At 52.8% G+C, this 24940-nt stretch overlaps 1 pseudogene; it reads right to left on the bottom strand.

Moving 5' to 3' along the window:
- Positions 1–608: 608 nt before the first annotated feature.
- LOC135976824 (sulfotransferase 2B1-like) lies at positions 609–24940 on the bottom strand (annotated as a pseudogene).

Below are 24940 nucleotides of genomic sequence, written 5' to 3'. Positions count from 1 at the left end.
ATGGAGCCCCGCTGGAACTCCCGCTCGCACAGCTCGATGGAGCTGCTGCCCATGCCCAGCACGAAGCGCTGGCTGTAGTCGTAGAGCCGGTTCTGCCCGCTCAGGGTGGTATAGATGTTGGTGAAGGACATGCCCGTGGGCACCCGCTGCATCCGAAGAAGTGGGCTGTAGTCCACGAAAGCTTATGCTCTAATAAATTTGTTAGTCTCTAAGGTGCCACAAGTCCTCCTGTTCTTCTTTTTGCGGATACAGACTAACACGGCTGCTACTCTAAAAGATGCAATGTGTTAGTGCTCTGTTTGCCCCACTGCCCCCTGGGCAATATAGTGCCCTGCACCTTCCCTCGTACGGAAGTACTGCGAGTATATTCCAATCAGTGTGTCAGACTCCCCATAGTGATGCGCCCGAGCAGGTTGGGTCTGGGTTATCTGTTACGCTTCGGTGGAGGGCCTCTTACGTTACTCATATGTGACAATCAGTGGTTGTCCCCCTGCACCACTGCAGTATACATTGCAAGATTATATTAAGATGATGTTTAAATTAAAAATAAAACGGTACAGAGTTTAAGCGTCGAAGGTTTCGGTTATCAGGGAATAACATACAACTTATCAAGGGCTGCGAAGTTCAGTTTAATATCAGGTGGCATAAGGAAAACGTAAACTGCAATATTCCCGACTGGGGGTAAAAGGTTAACGGGTCAAAGTACAGACATTGAGAGATGAGGGTTTGTTGTTCATAGAATGGCTACGATCGGGTGTGGTGTATAATGAGTGGATACGATGAGGAGGATGGATTGACCCTCATTTGGTGAGATTTGACGTTCAGGGAGTTTATGGTTCCAGTTCATATGGTCCAATGGACAAAGTCTTTTGGTCCCTTTCTCGTAGTCGATGCACAATGTTGCTCGGGCTCAGGGTACTGTTGGTGGCTGATGATGTGTTCGGTGTAGATGTCCTTGGACCATCGGATGGTGTCTGGGAATAGTAGACTTAATAAAGGCCAATAGCCAGGATAATCCACAGTAATACTGTGAGCCCTGACCATGGTAATATAGTCCAACATCCAGGCCACCACCAGAAACACTGCTTCTCCTCCTCTAACAGGGTTAAAATCCTATTCACACCATTCTGGAGAATATATTTTAAATGTGTCCAGTTGTTGACAGTTGCATCGAGCTGCCCCTGCCCTGTTCATGTGCTCTTGTCCATATTATGAGTGTCAAGGCTGCTTCCCAACTCTGAACTTCAGGATACAAATGTGGGGGCCTGCATGAAAACTTCTATGCTTAACTACCAGCTTAGATCTGGTCCACTGCCACCACTCTCGATGCTAATTCCCTTCCCTGGGTACCCTTGAGAGACTCTTCACCAATTCCCTGGCGAATACAGATCCAAACCCCTTGGAGCTTAAAACAAGGAGAAATTGACCATTCCCCCTCCTCCCTTCCACCAACTCCTGGTGGATCAAGATCTAACCCCTTTGGATCTAAAAACAAGGAAAATCAATCAGGTTCTTAAAAAGAAGGCTTTTAATTAAAGAAAAAGGTAAAAATCATCTCTGTAAAATCAGGATGAAAAATAACTTTACAGGATAATCAAACTTAAAGAGCCCAGAGGAATCCCCTCTAGCCTTAGGTTCAAAGTACAGCAAACAGAGGTAAACATCCTAGTAAAAGGTACATTTACAAGTTGAGAAAACAAAGATAAACTAACACGCCTTGCCTGGCTGTTTACTTATAAGTTTGAAATATGAGAGACTTGTTCAGAAAGATTTGGAGAACCTGGATTGATGTCTGGTCCCTCTCAGTCCCAAGAGTGAACAACTTCCCAAACAAAGAGCACAAACAAAAGCCTTCCCCCCACCAAGATTTGAAAGTATCTTGTCTCCTTATTGGTCCTTTGGGTCAGGTGTCAGCCAGGTTACCTGAGCTTCTTAACCCTTTACAGGTAAAAGGATTTTGGAATCTCTGGCCAGGAGGGATTTTATAGTACTGTACACAGGAGAGCTGTTACCCTTCCCTTTATAGTTATGACACGCCCCCCAAATCAGAGATAGTGTTGGACAGCCGGTTCCACACTGGCTGTGATTTCTTCCTGGAGCTCTAGGAGAAAACAGAGTTAATAAGACACATGCACCTTTAGACATACTACTGATTATATAAAAACTAACAATATGTTCCACATTCCAAGAACAATTTTTAACCAGTTGATTTTGGGAAACTTTCCCGGGAGAGTGCATCAGCCACTTTGTTAGAAGCCCCTGAAATGTGTTGTGTTTCAAAATCAAAATCTTGGAGAGCTAAACTCCACCAAAGAAGTTTTTTGTTATTCCCCTGGGCGGTATGAAGCCACTGTAGCGCAGCATGGTCTGTTTGTAGTTGGAAACGCCATCCCCAAACATGGGCGTAGCTTTTCCAGCGCGTACACAATGGCGTAGCATTCCTTTTCACTGATTGACCAGTGGCTTTCCCTCTCAGACAGTTTCTTGCTGAGAAACACGACAGGATGGAATTCTTGATCTGGTCCTTCCTGCATTAAAACTGCTCCCACGCCCCGCTCGGACGCATCTGTGGTTACTAGGAACGGTTTGTCAAAGTCTGGGGCCCTTAGCACAGGGTCAGACATGAGTGTCGCCTTAAGCTGGTTAAAGGCCTTTTGACACTCATCAGTCCACCGAACTGCATTTGGCTGTTTCTTTCTGGTTAGGTCTGTCAGCGGGGCGGCGATTTGGCTGTAGTGTGGTACAAATTGCCTATAATATCTGGCCAAGCCTAAGAAGGATTGGACCTGTTTCTTTGACTTTAGAACCGGCCACTTTTGGATAGCATCCACTTTGGCCTGTAGGGGATTTGTAGTTCCTTGACCCACCTAGTGCCCCAGGTAAGTTACTCTGTTTTGGCCTATTTGACACTTTTTAGCCTTAACAGTTAGTCCTGCCTGCCGGATGCGCTCGAAGACTTTTTCCAGGTGCTCCAGGTGTTCTGTCCATGAATCAGAAAAAATGGCCACATCATCGAGGTAGGCAACTGCAGATTCTCCCAATCCCGCTAGGAGACCAGCTACAGGTCTTTGGAAGGTGGTGGGTGCATTTCGCAACCCGAAAGGGAGTACATTGAATTCATACACCCCTGCCTGGGTGACGAAGGCTGACCTTTCCTTAGTGGGTTCATCTAGTGGTACTTGCCAGTACCCTTTGGTTAAGTCCAAAGTAGAGATGAATTGGGCATGTCCCAATTTCTCCAATAGCTCATCTGTGCGTGGCATTGGATAGTTGTCAGGACCGAGTTACAGCATTTAGCTTACGGTAGTCCACGCAAAAGCATATTTCCCCATCTGGTTTGGGAACTAGAACCACTGGAGATGCCCATGCACTATTAGAGGGGCGGATTATACCCATCTGTAGCATGTCCTGTTCCCTTTGTATAGCAGTTTGGGCATGAGGTGACTCCTGGTAGGGTGGGGTTCTAATTGGGTGAACATTACCTGTGTCAATGGAGTGGTATGCCCGTTCAGTCCGTCCTGGAGTGGCTGAAAAAATTGGTGCAAAGCTTGTGCACAGCTCCTTGATCTGCTGTCGCTGCAGACTTCCAAGGGTCGCGGAGAGGTTCACCTCTTCCACGCCACCATCCCTTTTTCCTTCGTAGTAGAACCTTCAGGCCACTCCGCGTCATCTGTTTCCTGGGCTGTAAACTGGCAAACGTTTAATTCTCTGGAATAAAAGGGCTTAAGAGAATTAACATGGTATACCTTAGGCTTTATGTTGGAGGTGGGGGAGGCTATGAGATAGTTAACAGCTCCTAGGCGCTCCTGGACCATGAATGGTCCTTCCCATGACGCTTCCATTTTCTGGGCCTGGACGCCTTTAAGACCATGACTTGGTCTCCTACTTTGAAGGACCGTTCTCTGGAATGTTTATCATACCAGGCCTTTTGCTCTTCCTGAGCATCCTTTAGGTTTTCTTTAGCAAGGGCTAAAGAGTGTCGGAGGGTGCTTTATAGGTTGCTTACAAAGTCTAGAATGTTAGTTCCTGGAGAAGGCGTAAACCCCTCCCATTGCTGCTTCACCAACTGTAATGGCCCCTTAACCTCGCGGCCATACACAAGGTCAAATGGTGAAAACCCTAAACTGGGATGTGGTACAGCCCTGTAGGCAAAAAGCAACTGCTGCAACACTAGGTCCCAATCATTGGAGTGTTCATTTACGAACTTACATATCATGGCCCCCAAAGTTCCATTAAACCTCTCCACCAGGCCATTGGTTTGATGGTGATAAGGGGTGGCAACCAAGTGATTCACCCCATGAGCTTCCCACAGGTTTTTCATGGTCCCTGCCAGGAAATTAGTTCCCGAATCGGTAAGGATGTCGGAGGGCCAACCTACGCTGGCAAAAATGTCTGCTAATGCCTGGCACACACTTTTAGCCCTGGTGTTGCTTAAGGGTACTGCTTCCGGCCATCGGGTAGCAAAATCCATGAAACTCAGTATGTACTGCTTTCCTCTGGGGGTCTTCTTTGGGAAAGGACCCAGAATATCCACAGCTACTCGCTGAAATGGGACCTCAATTATGGGTAGTGGCTGGAGAGGGGCTTTAACCTGGTCTTGGGGCTTTCCCACTCGTTGGCACACCTCACAAGACCGGACATAATTAGCAACGTCCTTGCCCATTCCCTCCCAGTGGAAGGACTTCCCCAACCGGTCTTTGGTTCTGTTCACCCCAGAATGGCCACTGGGATGATCATGGGCTAAGCTCAAGAGCTGGATCGGTTAGAAGAGCTGAGAGGCGGTGGGGTGCTCCGTGCCGTTGCCCAAGCTTTCTGAAGGCTGTCATCTGCTTCCTGCTCGGCCTGGAACTGTTCCCTTGATGCTGGAGACATCAGTTCTTCCTTGGACTGTGGACTGGGGCTTGGTCCCTCTGGAAGCGATGCAGGTGCTGGGGCTGTTTCCATTGACTGTGAACCGCTGTCCGCTGGTGCACTATGTTGTATTTCAGGCTCTGGCTGAGCCTCTTGGGTAGGGTTATCTGCTGCTTCTGCCAGTTCAGGCTCGCTAGTGCCCTCTGGCATTGGAGTTGTAGATGGGTTTGCAAGCGCTGGGCTCAGTGCTGGCAATGGTTCTGGCGCTGGTTGTGTTGCCAGTTCCAGTTCTGGGACTGGCTTTGGCTGGGTCTCTGGGATTGGATCCACTACGGCTGTTGCAGTCATTGGCAGGGGATCCGGTTCCACCACCTTTGTCTGGGTCTCTGGTAACACAGACGGGGCCCTGGTGGACGGCTCAGGAACAGGGATGGGGGTGCAAGCTTGCTTAGCCTGGCTGCAGGTGACTATTCCCACTCTCTTGACTAGCTTCACATGGTTGGCCAAGTCTTCCCCCAGCAGCATGTGGATGGGATAATTGTCATAGACTGCAAAAGTCCACATTCCTGACCAGCCCTTGTACTGGACATGCAACTTGGCTGTAGGCAAGGTTACAGACTGTGACATGAAGGGTTGAATTGTCACTGGAACCTGTGGGTTGATGAGTTTTGGGTCCTCTAGGGATTGGTGGATAGTTGACACTTGTGCCCCAGTGTCCCTCCAAGCGATAACCTTCTTTCCGCCCACTCTCAAGGTTTCCCTTCACTCTGAAGGTATGAGAGAGGCATCTGGGTCTGGGAATCTTTGGTGTGATTGTGGTGTAATGAACTGTAATCGGTTGCGGTTCTTGGGGCAGTGAGCCTTTATATGTCCCAGTTCATTACATTTAAAACATCGTCCTGCTAAGGTATCACCGGGGCGATGTTGGTTGGTGGAGACTGGTGTGGTGGGGTGAGAAGGCCTCTGGGGTTTCCCTTGGGATGTGGGTGGGGCCTTGGGTTGTCCCCGGTGGTAAGGTTTGGTTTCGGGTTGCCCCTTCTGATATTCGCTCCAACTGCTACTAGTTTTTTTCTTTTCTGCCACCTCTACCCATTTGGCTCCAATCTCCCCCGCCTCGGTTACAGTTTTGGGCTTCCCATCTAGGATGTACCTTTCTATTTCCTCAGGAACACCCTCTAAAAACTGCTCCATTTGCATTAGGAAGGGCAACTCTTCCATAGATTTAACATTTGCTCCTGATATCCAGGCATCCCAATTTTTCCCAATGTGGTAGGCATGTCAGGTAAATGATACATCGGGTTTCCACCTGAGGGCTCTGAACCGCCGACGGGCATGCTCAGGTATTAGCCCCATTCTGATTCTGGCCTTGTTTTTAAAAAGTTCATAACTGTTCATGTGTTCCTTAGGCATTTCAGCCGCCACCTCTGCTAAGGGTCCACTGAGCTGCGGCCTCAGATCTACCATGTACTGGTCTGTAGTGATGCTGTATTCAAGGCAGGCCCTTTCAAAATTTTCTAAGAAGGCCTCAGTATCATTGCCTGCCTTGTAGGTGAGGAATTTTCTGGGATGGGAAGGGGTACCTGGAGAGGGGTTGTTAGGATTGGCTGGTATATCCGGCCTAGCCCGTGCTAATTCCAGTTCATGCTTCATCTGTGGGGTCCCATGCGGAGCGGATAAAGCACACGACCAATGTGGTTGCAAGCTGAATCCGAATTCTGTTTATTGCAAGCTTTCTTTTATAGTTTTTCTCTACATTACATAACACAATTAGGCTATAATCACACATCTACGGATTGGACAAGAAGGAGAATCATGTGTTTATCACATGTATAGCCCCACACCGATTGGTTCAACCGTTCCTTACATAAGGCCATGATTTATTACCTTGTTTACCTCATCTTATATAATCCCTAGACCACCAGGGGGCCTTACATAAGGCCATGATTTATTACCTTGTTTACCTCATCTTATATAATCCCTAGACCACCAGGGGGCCTTACATAAGGCCATGATTTATTACCTTGCAAGTGTCCCATCGTGACCCTTACCTCCTTATGGAACTTTCCATTAGGTTGGTGTAGGGATGATACATCCCCACATTCATCTCTTTTTCTCTCAGCTCCATAGCTCTCTTGTGGGCCTCCTCTTTGGCTTTTTCGTCTCTTTCATGGGCCTCCTCTGTGGCTTTCTCTTCTCTTTCTCTCTGCTCCATCTCTTTTTCTTTCAGCTCCATAGCTCTCTTGTGGGCCTCCTCTTTGGCTTTCTCTTCAGCTTCTTGCTCGAGTTTTTTTAATTGAAGCAGTCTCTGATGTTTTTTTTCATTTTCTTCTGCTTCTAGTCTGGCCAGTTCTATTTTGTTAGCTACTTCTTTGGTAGTCATTTTCCTGTTTTCTTGTGCTAGGCCACACCCCTCTGCAGTTGACTGAAACTGGGATGCACTCAGCTCAGGCTGCTGCTGAGGTAACAGAGACTTTCTAACTAGCTATCCCCGAGAGGTAGAAAGAAAAAAAACAATTCAGCTTGTAAATGCCTTTTACCAGCTGTTTGCTCACTGATTGAACCCTTCTCTTAACAAAAACCCTTGTTAAAAAAAACTTAACACCTCTGCCTTCAGTCAAGGAGAGATAAGATATGCATCTACCTTCAGCTCTGCTTTCCAAGCAGCTAGAAAGGAGAAAAAAAATCTTACTGGCTTTTGGTTTAAAATGATCCCACCGCTCTGCCACCATGTCAAGGCTGCTTCCCCACTCTGAACTTTAGGGTACAAATGTGGGGGCCTGCATGAAAACTTCTAAGCTTAACTACCAGCTTAGATCTGGTCGCTGCCACCACTCTCGATGCTAATTCCCTTCCCTGGGTAGCCTTGAGAGACTCTTCACCAATTCCCTGGTGGACACAGATCCAAACCCCTTGGATCTTAAAACAAGGAGAAATTAACCATTCCCCCTCCTCCCTTCCACCAACTCCTGGTGGATCAAGATCCAACCCCCTTGGATCTAAAAACAAGGAAAATCAATCAGGTTCTTAAAAAGAAGGATTTTAATTAAAGAAAAGGTAAAAATCATCTCTGTAAAATCAGGATGGAAAATAACTTTACAGGGTAATCAAACTTAAAGAGCCCAGAGGAATCCCCTCTAGCCTTAGGTTCAAAGTACAGCAAACAGAGGTAAACATCCTAGTAAAAGGTACATTTACAAGTTGAGAAAACAAAGATAAACTAACACGTCCTGCCTGGCTGTTTACTTACAAGTTTGAAATATGAGAGACTTGTTCAGAAAGATTTGGAGAACCTGGATTGATGTCTGGTCCCTCTCCGTCCCAAGAGCGAACAACTTCCCAAACAAAGAGCACATACAAAAGCCTTCCCCCCCCCCCAAGATTTGAAAGTATCTTGTCCCCTTATTGGTCCTTTGGGTCAGGTGTCAGCCAGGTTACCTGAGCTTCTTAACCCTTTACAGGTAAAAGGATTTTGGAGTCTCTGGCCAGGAGGGATTTTATAGTACTGTACACAGGAGAGCTGTTACCCTTCCCTTTATAGTTATGACAATGAGTCCACCAGATATTCACAGAGAAATGGGGTATTGTCCAAACCAGCTTGACCGCTTGGTAATGAATCAGGTGGTAGGCGCTGGTTAGATTATTCACAGCAATGAGTTCCACAGATCCATTCGTGCACCAAAGTCCCGATGGCAGAGTGTAGATGTGTGTAACTTGGGCATGTGCTGGTATAATTGTGCCCCCTGGTATTGTGCACATTCCCAGCAAAACACCCCATGCCCCGTATACACCACCTCTATGGCCCTCATTTGCAATGGACCATTAATTCTTGTCCTCCACGGCCACTGAGGAGGGACACATTCAAATATGTTCTCTGGACAAACAATTATTTAACTGAATTATTGTCCATTTTACACCATTCCATCCACCCCATTTATCCCCCAGTGCTTCCCAGAGAGCTCCTCCCTTTCTCGTTACTCCTGTAAGGAGAGTCAGGATGAGCTCTACCCTGACATCTGGTGGTGAATTATGGTGAGTGTGGAAAAGAACTCCAGGGGCTGATCTTGTTTGCATAGGCACACCCACCCCGCCTAGCCTGGGACAACAACAACTGAAAGTGGTTACTTTGGCTGGTGTGGGATCCCCAGTTTCTCTGTTATTGGGGCAGGAAGAATGAAGTGTTGTTACCCTGATTCTGTGAATCAAGGCCAGTGGAACTGTTGTATGACAGAGGGACTCACCAGAAAGTAGCACTCGCTAGACAAGGGGCATGGATTACAAAATCCAGTGAATTGAGAGAGGTGGGGGACAGGTATGTGTACCTGATGGTATGGGCCCCTTTTGAGGGCTGGAAACACCAATTGCACTACCCCTTCTCTCTACCGTTGAATAGCAGAGCTAAATTTGCTTCCAATTGGAGTCTAGCTAGAAGTTGCTGAGCTGAATTCACTTTGGGTCAATGGTGCACAAGCACTGGGGCTCCCCTACTACAAGCTGACATCACTAAAGAGCTGAAATCACTAAAAGAGCTAAAATTGCTGAGCTGAGATCACTGAGTGCTGTGTTAAACAGTGGGGAAGCCTGAAGAAATATTGCTAAGCAACTGGCAGAGCCGAGCAGTTTGTGGGATGGTTGGAGCAGCTCACGGAACAGTGAGCGGAGCTGAGCCATTTGCGGGGGCAGCTAGAGCGGTTCATGGGACGGCGGGTGGAGTGGAGCGGCTGGCAGAGCTGAGCAGTTGTGGGATGGTTGGAGCAGCCCACGGAACGGGGAGCAGCGCGCGTGGCGTGGCACAGCTGGTAGAGCAGAGCCATTCGTGGTAAAGGCTGCAGCAGAACTCCATGGAGAGTTGGGGCAGTCAGCCTCAGACCACGTAAGGTGTCCCTTAACATCCCATGTGCCCCCCCCCATTTCCGCCCAGGCTGGGGGGTAAAACTCTGCAGATAAACTTTTGAACTCTGGGGCATCACTGACTAGGAACAGAGACTTTGGGGTTGTTGGACTTAAGACCCTGAGGGGAAAAGGACACTGCCAAACTTACTTGGAAGTGGGTCTTTTGCTCATGGTTTGTGTTATGAATCCTGTTTGTGGTGTTTACACAACATAATGCTGGATTGTTTCCCTCCTTTATTAAAAGGCTTTTGCTACACTCAGACTCTCTGCTTGCGAGAGGGGAAGTATTGCCTCCTAGAGGCGCCCAGGGGGTGGTAGGTAATTGTCCCAGGTCACTGGATGAGGGCTCGAGCCGGTTTTGCATTGCATTATTGAAACGGAACCCCTAGATACTGAACCCGGCCCTTGTTGATGCCAACTCAGAGGGGCAGAAGGGTTACTCTCGCACAGGGCTCATGGGGACCCACCTTAGTTGCTGCCCCATTCCAAGGTACCAGGGTAACTATTACACAGCTGACAGCCCCACAGTTGAGCATTTTGTATTCCCAGACACACCTCCCCCCAGGTTAGCCTTCAAAAGCCACCCCCCACCCACATCCCGAGCTCCCCTGGCCATTGGGTTAGCCGCAGGTTCACCTCTGCCGCCCTCTTCCTGAGCAATCGCAGACAGTTGCGGTGCCAGGAGCTCATTGATTTGTTGTTGAAGTTTTACATTTTGGCTGATCAATCGCTTAGTGACCCAACTGTTCCCCAAATTCCATACACCCGACCCTGTGTTTCCTGCTGCCCACAAATCCCTTTTCTAGCGACGAGTCCATGTGTGTCCCCTCACTCACCCCTGAAATTGCTGCTTCCACCCTTCTCTGGATGTGCTGCAGCTGGGGTGTACCCGGTCCACCCACCGTTCTCTGGGGTGTGCCACCCACCTATGTTATGGACAGGAAAGATACGTTGAAGAGCGCTGGTTGCACCCGCTCCCACCGTGGCTCCCACACGTTCACCCATCGGAGGGTATTTCCAGTTCTAGGCTGTGGCCAGCTTAGATCCAGATTTTCCCATCTTGGCGTCCATATTCTCTGTAGGGTTACAGTCTGCAAAGTGGTTAAATTCTCATAGAGCTAGTGTCCCAGGGGAGAGTGTATGCCCAGTGTGATGTTTACATAACAACTGTACGTCCGGGGATTTTCCTCTGTGCAGGTACCATTATGATTACCATGGTAACATCACACCCCAATTGTGGGACCCCATAACCCAAACATCCCAGGAGCCCAGAGGGTTATATGTTTTTTGGGCCCTCTGTGACGAGCTACATGTTCTGATGACTGGGTTTCTCACTGTCATTGATCATGGCATAGCCTAGGGAATACCATGCAATATTTCCTGATCAATTTGCTATTTTTCACTGTGTTGGGACCCCCCCCCCTTTCAATCCATACACCACATACTGACACTGCCAACTTCCCGGGGGGGGATCAGAGGTGCAACTTCCTATGGGCAAATCCTTAACGTCCTCATTTGCCTCATTACCATAGGCATGCGCACGGGGTGTGCCGGGTGTGCCCAGGCACACCCCTAATGCAGGGGTGGGCAAATGGCTCCACTCCCCGGTGCGGCAAGTTGTGGGGTCTGCGTTCCCGGGCCGGAGTGCCTGGCCAAACGCAGCAAGCCGCCGGGCCCTCCCCCCACATTCTCCCCTCCCCTGGAGCCATGGTTTCGCGCACGCAGCGCTCTGGGTGCCGGGGCTGTGCACTCCCAGGGGAAAGTGTTTGGCTCCGCGGGGAGGCTAGGAGCCTCATCTCATGGTAAGGGGTCCGGGGCCAGGGGGGTTGGATAGGGGGTGGGATGGTTAGGGGCGGGGGGTCTCTGGAGGGGGCAGTCAGGGAGCAGAGGGGGTTCGATGGGGCATGGGAGTCCCGGGGTCTGTCAGGGGGTGGGGGGTGGATAGGGGTCAGGGGACAGGGAGCAAGGAGGGTCCGGGGTGGCAGTTAGTGGAGGGGTGTCTCTGGAGGGGGTGCTCATGGGATAAGGAGCTGGGGGAGGGTTTGGATGAGTCAGGAGTTCTGGGGGGTCCTGTCAGGGGGCGGGGAGCGGTTGGATAGTTGTGGGAGTCCTGGGGGTCTGTTTGGGGACGGGGGTGTGGATAAGGGTCGGGGACAGGTAGGGGGCAGGATCCTAGGGGGCAGTCAGGGGACAAGGAGCAGGGAGGCTTAGGTAAGTGGTGGAGTCCTGGGGGGCAGTTAGGGGCAGGGGTCCCAGGAAGGGGTAGTCAGGGAACAAGGAGCAGGGGGCATTGGAGGTTTGAGGGGGGAAGTCAGGGGGCAGGAAGTAGGAGGGAGTGGATGGGGGTGGGACTAGGGCAGGGCAGGGCAGGGGCGGGGCTCCCTGGGTGCACATCCTAATGAAATGGGTTGCGCATGCCTATGGTCATTACCACAACTTAGGGGTGTTGCTGTCCACGTGTTTCCTCCTTTTGCCATTTCACATTGCCGGGTCTGGGCAGGTTTACAACAGCAACAACTGTGAATAGCAACAAGAATTGTTCCAAAAGTTTATTCCCAGGTAATAGCTGAGAGACAGCATCACCGTGGGACCTTGGACATGAGATTTGTTTTTAATTACCATATTTAGCCTGCTTAACCCTGCACCCCAGTTATACACCTTCTCCATTGGCACGGGGTTAGTCACTGCATTTCTCCCAAGGTTTAACACTGTGACCGTCTGATTACTCAGAGCCACCTCAAGGCTCAGTGTTTCTGACCTTGCTTTTTTGTACCTTCCACTCCTGCCTTTTCTTCAGAGGTCACTGTCTGTCTTTTCACTTTTTGTTCCCCTCCTGCAGTTCTTACCTTCTGCTATTTATTACCAAAAAATGGATCCAGAATTTCTCCCCATTCCCTTGGTCTGCCTGCCCCAGCCAGGGCCACATTCTCTGGGCCTTATTTAAAAAAAATATTAAACTTTATAAAAACATGCAAGTACCCAAAGGTACTATAAATGCTAAATACCAAAACCACATCACACTAGCTGCCCGTGTCTAGCACAAGGTTCTGTCAGTGTTGCAATGAGAGAATCAAATGGAGTTTTAGTGGCGTTGTTTGGTTGTTTGTTTGTTTTTAATTTAAAAGAACAAAACCAACCCAATTTATCTTAAACATACAAACAGGATTTTACAAACCATGAGTGCTGGTTTAGGTCCTTATAACCTCACATAATTACAAACACACACACCCCAACGCCAATTAATTGTTGCCCAACACCCCTCACACTGCTTTCATTATTTTTACACAACTGTACCCAGATTACATTCCCATCTTGTACAATCGGACACAGTCAAGTTTCAATGGAAACCCCTTAGAATTCTTCAGGGATTTTGATTTAATTATATTTACAACCCATTCCTGTGGGAAAAGGGCCCATTTTCCTTCAGAATAGCTGTAAAGGCTCCTGGGGACAAAAACATAGTGGTGGTAGTAGCCACCTGACCCCTTGGTATAATTTGTTTAACTACCAGGGTTCCACCCCATGTGGCTGTACCAAGTTGCATGTATATTTACATTTGCATAACTGAGTTTTATCATCAAACCACAAACTCCCTTCTTATAACACCACACCTGTTACTCTTTAACATCTTCAACACAACTGTTACCTTTCAGCATTTCCACAACTCCCAACCCTTTACTTCCCTTCAAACTCTGTCCTTTTAATTTCTGCAAAAGCTACTTGTAAGTGATCTTCATTCCCTTACTTCTGCATTCAATTAAGGTGGTACATTTTGCCTGCAAGGACTTAGCCACCAAGTACACCCTGGGACACAGCTGCCTCGCCCTGTGCTTCCTTTACCTTGAATTGTTCTTAAAGGCAGTAAAACATTTGTCTCCAGGGTCACCCCTGGGTCTTTTACTCTACAAATTTCAATGGAATCCAGCAGACTTCTGTCATGCTTCCTCCAAAAAACCTTTTCACTAAGTATCCAAAGTGCCCTCCATTAAAACTTCAGAAAACCAAAAGTGGGAGAGATGGGGGTGGGGTGGAAAGCAACCAATTAACCCCCCGCGGTTAGTTTAAAATACAGGCTAACAATTAAAACAGTTAGGAACCCTTCCTTACACCTAGATTTTTATCCTTGCTGTGAGAGAAGAGAGGGGGTTGCTAGCCGCTCCTGCAAACCCTGAATTTGTTCCCCAGTGTCTTGTTGCTTTTGTTTGCACCCCAAGTGGATTCCAGGAGTGCCCTTCTCCGTTTACTCTGGGGGAATTCAGCACCAAAAAAATAAAAATTCTGCTCAAAATATTTTAAAATTCTGCAACATTCTGCATATTTTATTTGTCAAAATAACACAATATAATCACACCAGTTTCAATTATTTTTGGTCATTTATTTCAAAATACCTGTCAGCAAGTATGTCTGTCACAATACAGACACCAAAAAAGATTCAGGAAATGTTTTTTGACAGCTAGATTCCTTTCTAGGCATACAGAACTCTGAGTAATAATTCATTTAAACTACAATACAGAACCATATTTCCCGCCCCGGCTGACCCCGAGCCTCTCCCATTCAGTCAGGCATATCTGCTCCGTCCCCATGTGTCTCTGTGCCCTCATCCAGCCACTCCTCTGTCCCTACATAGCTCTGCCCTCCTCCCCCATCCCCATGGCCCTGTGCCTCCACTCCATTGAGCTCCTGTCCCAGTCTGTCCTCCCCCACTAGGCAGCTCTCTCTCTTCCCTCGCTGGCCGGGAGCTGCTGCTATGTTCTATCACCTGGCATCCTCTGGTGGGCAAAAGGCAGAAGTGCAGAAGTTATTTTCTGCTTATTGTGGCACAGCACCCTCCGGTGGGCAAAAAGCAGAACTACAGCAACATATTGGCAGAAGCTTTTTTCTGCACAAAAAATTAGAAATTGGCAGGGCTCGTTAAATATGTTCCTGCGCAGAATTACCCCCGGGAGTATCCATTGCAGTTAAGCTGCCCCCGCGCACCTCCATTTTTCACTTTGAAACCTTTTTTCCTTCACTCCCTTAGGACCAAGTCCAAGCTCCTGCCTCTTAACTCTGCTTCTGACTCCAAACCCTGTAGTGCCAAATCACCTTTACCCACCCCTAACTCTAATTTCCAATCCTCCAGTTGCCTTTGCTGGAGTAGCACCAAACTTGAAAGGGTACTGGCAGCTTCCCAGAATGCTGCTTTTAGTTCAAACCTCTTACAAATGCACTGATAAGGGGGCTGCTGGTCCACCCTGGTTCCAAGCCCCCACTAGCCAGCTTCAACGGCTGCTCTTCCTGCAAGCAGTGGACAAAGCAAGCGGCTACCAAACAACGTTATAAGGGAGCATTGCACAACTTTAAACGAACATCTGCTCTAATTCAGAGGTTCTCAAACTGTGGTCCATGGACCGAGCTCCATTGAGGTGGCCGGTGGATAGTTTCCTCTAAGGTGCACGCTTGGGTGGCCACACACGAGAGAATGAAGGCGCAGGTGTGGCTCCACCATTAGCTGCCTGCACCCTAGAGAAGATGCACATGTAAGGTGAGGTGATGGTCTTGGGGAGAAGAGGGGGTAGGTGGGAGGGAGCAGTGGGGTGAGAAGAGGGGGTGGGGGAATTTGTGTCATGCAGGGCTGCAGCGGCCAGAGAAAGGGATGTCTTTCCCCAGCTGCAGGGCTGCGGCTGCCACGGAGAGACCCCCCCTCCTTCCCAGCCCCAGGGTGGGGACTTCTATGGTGGGGGAGAGACCCCTCCTCCTTCCCAGGCCAGGGGCTGCCACGGCAGGGGAGAGAGGGCACATCCGTCCCCTTAGAAAGGTTTAGACTACTGCTATTAAAGTATGAGTTGTGTGCTTTTATATGTAGAACAATAAAACTTTAATTATTATTAAGGGTTTTTATGTAGCACAAGTTCAATATAATGCGGTTTCACCTATAACGCGGTAAGATTTTTTGGCTCCCGAGGACAGCATTATATCGGGGGTAGAGGTGTATTAAGAGTTTTTAATATAGCGCTTTTATCCAAAGCGCTTTACAATAGTTAGCTAACGGTACAAACAACATTTGGAAAGATCATTACGTGGTCCACCGAGACCCTCAGCAATTTTCCAGTGCTCCGCAAAAAAAGTTTGAGAATCACTGATCTAATTGATCAGCAACGTAACTAGGGTTACCATATTTAAAAAATAAAAAAAGAGGACATTCCACGGGGCCCTGGCCCCGCCCCTTTCCCACCCACCCCCGGCCCAACTCCGCCCCTTCCCCGCCCCAGCTCCACCCATTCCCCGCCCATTCCCCAAAGTCCCTGCCCTAATTCCCCCTCCTCCCTCCCAGCCACGCGAAAAGGGCTGCCCAAGCGCTACCGGCTTCACGGTTTGCCGGGCAGCCTCCAGACCCTGCACCCCCGGCCAGCGTTTCCCCAGCACAGCTGGAGCCCGGGAGGGGAAGTGTCCAGCCGGGGGCGCAGGGTCTGGAGGCTGCCTGGCAAACCCGTGAAGCCAGTAGCGCTCGGGCTTCGGGCAGCCCCTATGACTCCGGACCCTGCGCTCCCTGCAGGGCACTTTCCCTCCCGGGCTCCAGCTGCTCTGCTCCTCCCCTGACTCTTCGGCTCTGTTTAAGAGCCAAGCTGCCCGAGCCAGCGCTACCAGCTTCGGGCAGCCCCCTTGCCTCCAGACCCTGCGCCGCCAGAGCAAAGGAGCTGGAGCCCGGGAAGGGAAGTGCCAGGCCGGCGGCTTGGGATCCGGAGGCAAGGGGGCTGCCCGAAGCCGGAGCGCTGGCTCGGGCAGCTTGCCTCTTAAACAGAGCCGAAGTCTGAGTCAGGGGAAGAGCAGAGCAGCTGCGGGAGAGGAAGTGCCTGTCCGGTATTTTTCCCGGACATGTTCGGCTTTTTGGCATTTCCCCCCGGACGGGGGTTTGATTGCCGAAAAGCCGGACATGTCCGGGAAAAACCGGATGTATGGTAACCCTAACGTAACAAAACATTAACCAGGACCAGTTTAAGTGAGAGTTACTGTATATTGGCTGACAAAGCAGGTGGTGGAGGGGGAGACTTGGACCTGTTCTGGGCACCACCAAAAATGATACAAACCTGTCACCCCTGCTATGACCTATGGTCATGTTCTGTTTTGGAGGTTCATCAGTCGGGGTCTTCGTCCCACCCCTTTGGTACCTCCTGGGAGGGGTAGGGAGTAAAGTTGTGCTCTGGCCACGGCCAGGCCTTTCTCTGCCTTTTAGTGTTTCTTACGCCGGCACCCCAGACTCCCTTGCCCCTCCTAACTGGTTGCTTGAACTCACCTTGAGATAAGGAGCTGAGGCAGTCTTCAAGTATGCGCTCGCCTATACATTCCCACCATGCCCAGTAATACTTGAACTGCTCTTCTCTATTCCCATTATACTAACAAATCCATCAGGTTTAGGCAAAAGCAACATTTACAGTGTCTGTCTGTTCTTAGTAATGTTGGCCAAATAGGGCCTGTTTCCCCGCGGAGCTTACCTAATTACACCAAGGAGGCACGGAGAGACAAGAAGACGGGTACCAAGTCCTTTATTTGTCAGTCAGCTGAGAGGGTGCTCCTCGACTTATGCCAGAAGAGACACACCTTACAAGCACAACTGAGCTTCTTTTATACAGAGAGACAAACAACTTAGCATTCATTCTTTTGCGTCATTATGCTGACCGATAGATAATAGGTTACACAGGATACATATATTATTTTGGGGAGGGGGGATACAAGAGACATCTGTTGCGGATACATTTGTCATTTTGAAGGGAGAACAAGGTACATCCCTTGACCCTTTGCACTAAATACCTTGGGGATATATGGGAAAGCAGCAACAAACTAACTATCTCTCTCTGTTCCGTCCTCCTTATCTTTATTATTTCTGCTAATGTGAGTGAAACTACAGCCATTTGCCAGAAACGCTGACCAATACATTTCTGCTTTAACATGTAAGCAGTTAGCACAGAAGTAAATGAGAATTCACAAGATGGAGTCTGGGGGTTTCAGAGCAAAAGAGTTTCATCGACACTTTGGCTTTCCACTCTCCCGCGTTACCTGGTAGCTATGCCTAGTGGATCCCAACAGTAACCCTAACCCTTTGTTCACACGTATTAGTAAAAATGCAGATCTGACCCATGGGTGGGTGCTGCCCCCTGCTGGTCACACACCCCAGCCCAGTGATGCGGCCCCAAGGGGCATCTCCCAGGGCACAGGAAGATCAGTAGCACGTGGGTGGCACAGGGCCGGTGTATTGCGGGTGCAGATATGGCAGGCACAGGGCCGTCAGTCCCAGGGGAGGGTCATGCCCAGACCCTGCATCCACTCCCGGTAAACGGTGTCAAATCGTTGGCTCTGTGCCTCCGAGAGATGGTTCCTCCAGTCACCGCAGATCCCTGCAAACCACAGGGGACATGGTCTAAGTCAGGGGTCGGCAACCTACGGTACGCGTGCCAAACACGGCATGCGAGCTGATTTTGAGTGGCACGCAGCTCCCTGCTGCAGTCCCGGCCCCCCGCCCCACTCAGCCCCCCCGCTCACCGCTCTCCCCTGCGGGGGCAGGAGGCAGAAGCTTGGTTCTGCAGCAGCCAAGCTTCCCCCTCCCCCACTTCTTCCCCCAGTGTGGTGCTTTCCTGCCCCTCCTCCTCTCCTTCCCTGCGCCAATCAGCTGATGGCCCTAGCGAGGGGGAGGGGGAAGAGCAGCAGCGTGCTCCCTGCTCCGTACAGGACGCAGAGAGAAGTAGGGACGGAGACTGGGGGAAGGGGGTGGAATAGGGCATATCCCTTCCAGCCCCCTGCCATGAGCCACTCAGGGCAGGGGGCTGGGAGCACCCCCACGAGCCGAGCACCCCAGCCTTCTGCCCTGCACCCCCACACACCCCCAGCCCTCAGCCCTGACGCTTTAACCCCCCACACCCCAACACACACCCAGCCTTCTGCCCTGCACCCCTCCCACACACCCAGCCCTCTGCCCTGACCCTTGAACCCCCCACACCACCAACACACACCCAGCCCTCTGCCCTGACCCTTGAACCCCCCACACCACCAACACACACCCAGCCCTCTGCCCTGACCCTTGAACCCCCACACACACAGTCTTCTGCCCTACACCCTCCACACACCCCCAGCCCTCTGCCCTGATCCCTGAACCCCCTCACACACCCCAGCCTTCTGCCCTGACCCTTGAACCCCCCCACCCCCAACACACACCCAGCCTTCTGCCCTGAACCCCCTCACACACCCCAGCCTTCTGCCCCTAACCCCCTCCCCCAGCCCTCTGCCCTGACCCCTGAAACACCCCCCCACCCAGGTCTGGGGTCCCGGCCATAGGCCCTGCTCAGCCCGCTGCCGGCCTAGGTGAACAGAACCCCAGGCTGGCAGCGAGCCGAGCAGGCTGGTGGCGTAAGATCAGCATTTTAATTTAATTTTAAATGATGCTTCTTAAACATTTTGAAAACCTTGTTTACTTTACATACAATAGTTTAGTTATAGAAAGAGACCTTCTAAAAACGTTAAAATGTAATACTGGCACGCAAAACCTTAAATTAGAGTGAATAAATGAAGATTCGGCACACCACTTCTGAAAGGTTGCCTACCCCTGGTCTAAGGTGTCCCTCACTCCCGACCCACAGCCCCTGCTCCCCAGCCCTGCCCCCGCAAGCTCTGCCCATGCCCCTCACTCCCAACCCACAGCCCCTGCTCCCCAGCCCTGCCCCCGCAACCTCTGCCAATGCCCCTCACTCCCAACCCACAGCCCCTGCTCCCCAGCCCTGCCCCCGCAACCTCTGCCCATGCCCCTCACTCCCAACCCACAGCCTCTGCTCCCCAGCCCTGCCCCGGCAACCTCTGCCCATGCCCCTCACTCCCAACCCACAGCCCCTGCTCCCCAGCCCTGCCCCCGCAACCTCTGCCCATGCCCCTCACTCCCAACCCACAGCCTCTGCTCCCCAGCCCTGCCCCCGCAACCTCTGCCCATGCCCCTCACTCCCAACCCACAGCCTCTACTCCCCAGCCCTGCCCCCGCAAGCTCTGCCCATGCCCCTCACTCCGGACCTGCAGCCCCGGCTCTCCCAGCCCTGCCCCCACAAGCTCTGCCCATGCCCCTTAATCCAGACCTGCAGCCCCCAACCAGGACTCACCTTTCCCCAGGAACTCCCCGTTCTGGTGGTCCATGAACTCGTCCCTCTGCTGCGAGTAGTTGGACATTTTGTTCCCCTTCAGGCTCTGGAAGGAGGCGTTCTCCACCACCGTGGCCACTTGCTCCCCACTCAGCTCCTTCCCCAGGAAGTTGCAGATTCTCCGCACGCTGCCCCACGGATCCTGAGGGAGACACCCGCTGCTGTGAAGGGTGGGATCTGAGGTTCCTCAGTTTCCCCATACGGAAGGTTCTGCTCCCCACTGGGTCCAGACAGAAGCCTCTGAGGGCACAGGGCCTTGGCCACAAGCTACACTGGCTGCCTGGGGCGGGGTTAAGTGTGGGTTTGGCTCACAAAGAGCTAGGTTATATGTGGGTGTGGCCCCAGGGGGTGGGATTACATGTGGGCATAGCCACAGGGATGAGGTTAAGTGTAGGTGTGTCCACAGGGGGCGGGGCTATGTATGTGGATGGGGACTCAGGTGCGGGGCTATGTGTGGGTGTCGCCAGGCGGTGGCGTTATGTGTGGATGAGGTCTCAGCGGCGGGGTTACGTGTGGGGGTGGCCCCAGGGGTTGGAGTTATGTGTGGGCATGACCCAAGGGCGGGGTTTCCCTACCTGCTGCAGCTCCTCGTAGATGATGGAGAAGAAGTTCTCGTTGCCCTTCAGCCCCATCCAGCCGGTGATGTGGTCGAACCAGGAGCCGTAGGGCACCGTGCAGGGGAGAGCGGCACGGTGACCCCAGAGCTGGCACCACCCGGCCCCTCCACCCTGGTCTACTGGGGACTGCAGGAGCGAGGGACACCTGGGTTTTATCCTGGCACGGGGAGGAGGGGTGGGCTGGTCGTCAGTGGTGTTTGCAGACCCCTGGTTGTGCTGCGGCTGTTTGGGGAGCGGGATTCTGAGCTGTGCCGGGTCCTGGGCAAAGGGCTGGGGAGGCACAAACTCAAAGCACTTGTGACTTTCTTGGAACCCAGGTGTCCGGCTCAAGTGGCCCCGGGGTGCTGCTCACTGTTCCCGCTCAGGAAGTCCTCGAGGAAGGAGTCCAGTGAACCAGGGTCCTGGAACAGGAGCAGCAGCTTGGAGAAGTGGTACAGCGAGACCAGGACGTCCTTGGGGCAGCGCAGGGTGTAGATGATCTGGGGGGAGGGGAAGGGGGTCACTACCAATCGGGGGAGAAGGATGCCAAGTGAACCCAGCGATTAGCCACCCACCCCGGGCCGTCACCTCCCAACCCTCTCTGCAGGGAGACGGATTCGCCGCACCCCACTGGCTGCTCTTCCGCACGCCCACATTGTTGTAACTCACACCCAGCAGCAGCCCTGGATTCACCCCCCTCCCGACGCACAGCCCTGTCGGTGCCCCTCAATGCCGACCCGCAGCCCCTGCTCTCCCGCCTCTCACCTTGGCCTTGGAGCGCTGCAGGGACTTGGGGAAGAGCTGGACGGGGAGGTGGGAGCAGAGCAGGTGGGGTGGGGGTTATTTCAGGGCAGCCTTCAGCCCCGTCCGGTTCTCCACCCAGGGCGCCCGCTCCCAGTTCAGCACGCTGCGCACCCAGCCGGGGTCCCCGTCACAACGGATCAGACTCAGGATCTCCAGCATCCGGTTAGTGCCTGGGGGTGAAAAGGTTAATGGGCCTGAAACAAGCCCTCAACCTGCTAGGTCCCCCTCTGCTCCCAGAGCCGAGGAGAGAACCCAGGAGTCCTGGCTCCAGCCCGCATCAGCTGAGGTGCATTGACAGTGCTAAAATCAGAAGGTCTCATTTTGCTGTGCCAGGGGTCTCCTGGCCCTGCCGGTGGCTCTAAAAAAAGCCTGTGATCACAGTGTGTCTGGAGAGAGCCAGCCTAGCACAAGGTGGGCAAGTTGGGCCCCAAGGAGCAGCCTGCTTTGTCTCACTCTGGGCTGGGCGTGTGTGTGTGCCCGGGGACTGGCATCTAGGAAATCAGGTCATGTGACGGGTTTGGTGTTTCCATCTAATGTCCGTGTGTGTGTCAGGAGCCCCCTACACACACACACACACAGCCGCTCTCCCCTACCTGAGTTGGGGTAGGTGATGTTGAAGATGTCGTCGTCCTGCACCTGGAATTCGTTCTCCACGTAGCTCAGCTTCTCGGGGGAGTAATCCAGGCATGGGAACAGTACCCCCTTGTGGGTGAAGTATTCACGCGCCATGGCAGGGCAGGGACAGAGACAGACCTCCCTGCGTCAGTGTTGGTCCCTATGCGCTACTAGGGGAGCTGTGCTGCAGGGAGCAGTGTGGGGGTCCTCTCTCCTGAAAGTCAGTCGTCTCCAGCGCCTCAGCCTGGCAATGGGAGGCTCAGCTCTGGAGGGAGCAGGGTGAGGCTATTACTTGGCTGTCCCACCCCAGAGCCAGCTGCACCTTGGCACCAGTTGTGCTGATTCCTTGGCGTGTTCCCGGAACGACTCAAGGGCCTGTGCTGGTGTCTGCAGCTGGGAGAACAGTCCCGTGCCTGGGGTGGGAGCCCTCTGTGGGGTTGTGTGACAGGTCCAGGCACTCTGCTCCCCGCTCCTCCCTCAGCGACCCTTGAACCCGCGCAGGGCCAGTGCCATTCACCCTTTGGCGACCCTGCTAGGCACAGCGACCTTTGGAGCTGGGAGGAGCTGGTGCCTTTAACGCCCCCAGGACCCTGCACTATCCCAGCAGCTCATGACTCCGGGCTGCCTCTCCCTGGCAGGTCCCTGCACCCCTTCCCAGCTGTGTCGGGTGCCCAGGGTCCTGTGTGGGAGTGGAGGGGGCAGGGGTGGGGCAGATCCTGTCATTCCCCCCCCGAGGAAGGGTTGCTGATCTATGTGCTTCCATGGCAGTGGCAGATGGTTACCAGGCTTGGGGAGGGTGGGGGTTTAACCCCGTGGTGGTCGCTTTTGAGATCTCCCTGAGGTGAAGGGAACTGTCCGTGGGCTCTAGGCAGGGAGAGACTGGGCATGTGGGCAGGGCCGGCTCCAGGGTTTTTGCCGCCCCAAACGACAAAAAAAAAAAAAAAAAAAAAGCTGGAGTGAGGGACCGTCCACCAAATTGCCGCCGAATGGGACCGTACGGAGCCAAGATTGGGCACGACCTGGGAGTCCGTGACAGGGCCCCAGCCACTATGACCCCAGGGGGTTGGGGAACAGCACTGGGGAAGGGGAAGGAAGGCAGCTCAGCAAGACTGGATGAGGCAGCAGGGGCCTCCCCCCCAGTGATTTGGGACTGGCCCACATCTGGCCCCTGCATGCAGTGAATTGGAGGGTCTCAGCCAGGCTCCTAGGGCTCCTCAGGATACTTTGGTTCCATTCCCAGCCCTGCCCCAGCTCCTGGAGGGGTCAGTCTCCCTCGGCCCTGGGCTAGTGACACAGGGATCAGCTGTTCTCGTTAGGTCTGGCTCGAGCTCCAGGGATTAGCCATGGCTTCCACATGCCCATGACACAGGGAAGCCACCCCCCATCCGGCAGCCACAGCACCTGGCTCAGCAAGCAGCCCCTGGGAGGTGGATTGGAGCTGGGTGCCTGTCAGCTGTAGGGGGCACAGCCCTGGAGCCGGCTGCTGGCTCTGTGGGGAGCCAGCCTCATTTACATACATTAGAATAGTGCTTACCCCTCTTCTGAGGCCTGTTATTGCCCAACCAGCTCCTTCTCTGGCCCCATCGCCCTGGGCATCTCTCTGGTGAGGCAGGGCATCACAGCCATCCTCAGGGGGAAACTGAGGCACCAGGGGGCAAGCTAAGTGCTTTGTCCAAGGTCACACAGGCAGTTTGTCCCAGAGCTGGGAATTGAACTGTAGAGCCCCACAGCCCAGGGTAGCACCCTCACCACCGGGCCAGCCTGCCTCTCTGGTTTGGCTGCATAAATGGGATTAGCAGAGGGTTATTGCCACGCTGGGGAGAAGCAGGGGATGAGGCAGAGCTCTGTAGGGGGTGATTTCTGCACCCTATGAGGGGTCCCCATAATGGGTTTGGAGGGAAGTGTTGTATAGTGGATAGAACACCGGTCTGGGACTTTGGAGAGCTGGATTTGAGTCCCAGATCTACTGGGTGACTGTGCCTCAGTTTCCCCATCTGCACAATGGGGATAATGAGCCTGCCCTCCTTGGCAAAGCGCTTGGAGATCTGCAGAGGGAAGGCACAGGCGAAGGGCCAAGGGTTGCCATCAGTAATGGGGTGTGAGCTCTGTCCTGAGGAAAGGGGAGGATGCTGGCCCAGAGGCTGGGAGCGCTGGTCCAGGGAGCAGGGCTCAGCCATGGGGGTCTTTGCTATGCCACTCCCACCCCCCGGACCTCTGCACCCTGAGTCTGTGAGACGGGAGCAGTGAAGGGGGAGCGAGCCCCGATGGGTGGAACTGGCTGGAGATGACCGGCAGTGACACAGAGCAGCTGGCAGGGGGCAGCGGCCCAGCCGACATAGTACCCCGACCTGCCCAGCCAGGGGAAACACAGCCAGCATCATAGAACTAGACCGAATAGTAACAGGGTGGGCTCAGGTAGAGTGGTTCTCTCTGGGCTGGAACAGAGCTGCAGCCACCTCTGGGGCGGGGCAGTCAGGGAACAGTCGCATAGTGACACCGCATGGGGATGACTCGCCCAGCGCTGAGATGCAGCCACCGCTGGAATGGACACCCTATGCTCCCCTTGACCGCCCCTGAGCCGAGCTGGACAGGTGAATGGGGTATGGCCGGGAGGTTATCTCAGCATCCCAAGTTTTCCCTCGGAGCACTGGGTGGAGGGCAAACACTGGCTGCTTCGATGGGGTCTGCTTTCATGTGAGGGACGGGGGTCCCTGCTCCTTTTGGTTGGTTCCCCCTTGCCCCAGTACGGCCCCAGACCGCAGCACTCAGACGGGAGCCGAGCCCCCTGCACTGGGGGCCACAAAGATCTTCATGTCCTCAACCTGGAACAAGGGGCCAGCAGCTGGGGCTGGAGTGATTCCAGGCGAGGCCTTGAGACACAGTGAGCTACTCGGGGGCATCTGGCTACAAGGACCAGCAGTGCCCCGGGAGTCCCCCAATACACCTCAAGTGAAACCTCCCTCCCCCCATGGGGGCCATGGCCCAAGGTGTGCAAAAGGCTCTGGCAGCAGCTGCTCAACCTGGGGTTCG

Source organism: Chrysemys picta, chromosome 20 (assembly GCF_011386835.1).
Source record: "Chrysemys picta bellii isolate R12L10 chromosome 20, ASM1138683v2, whole genome shotgun sequence".
Classification (NCBI taxonomy): domain Eukaryota; kingdom Metazoa; phylum Chordata; order Testudines; family Emydidae; genus Chrysemys; species Chrysemys picta.
This window is presented reverse-complemented; position numbering and strand designations above follow the sequence as displayed.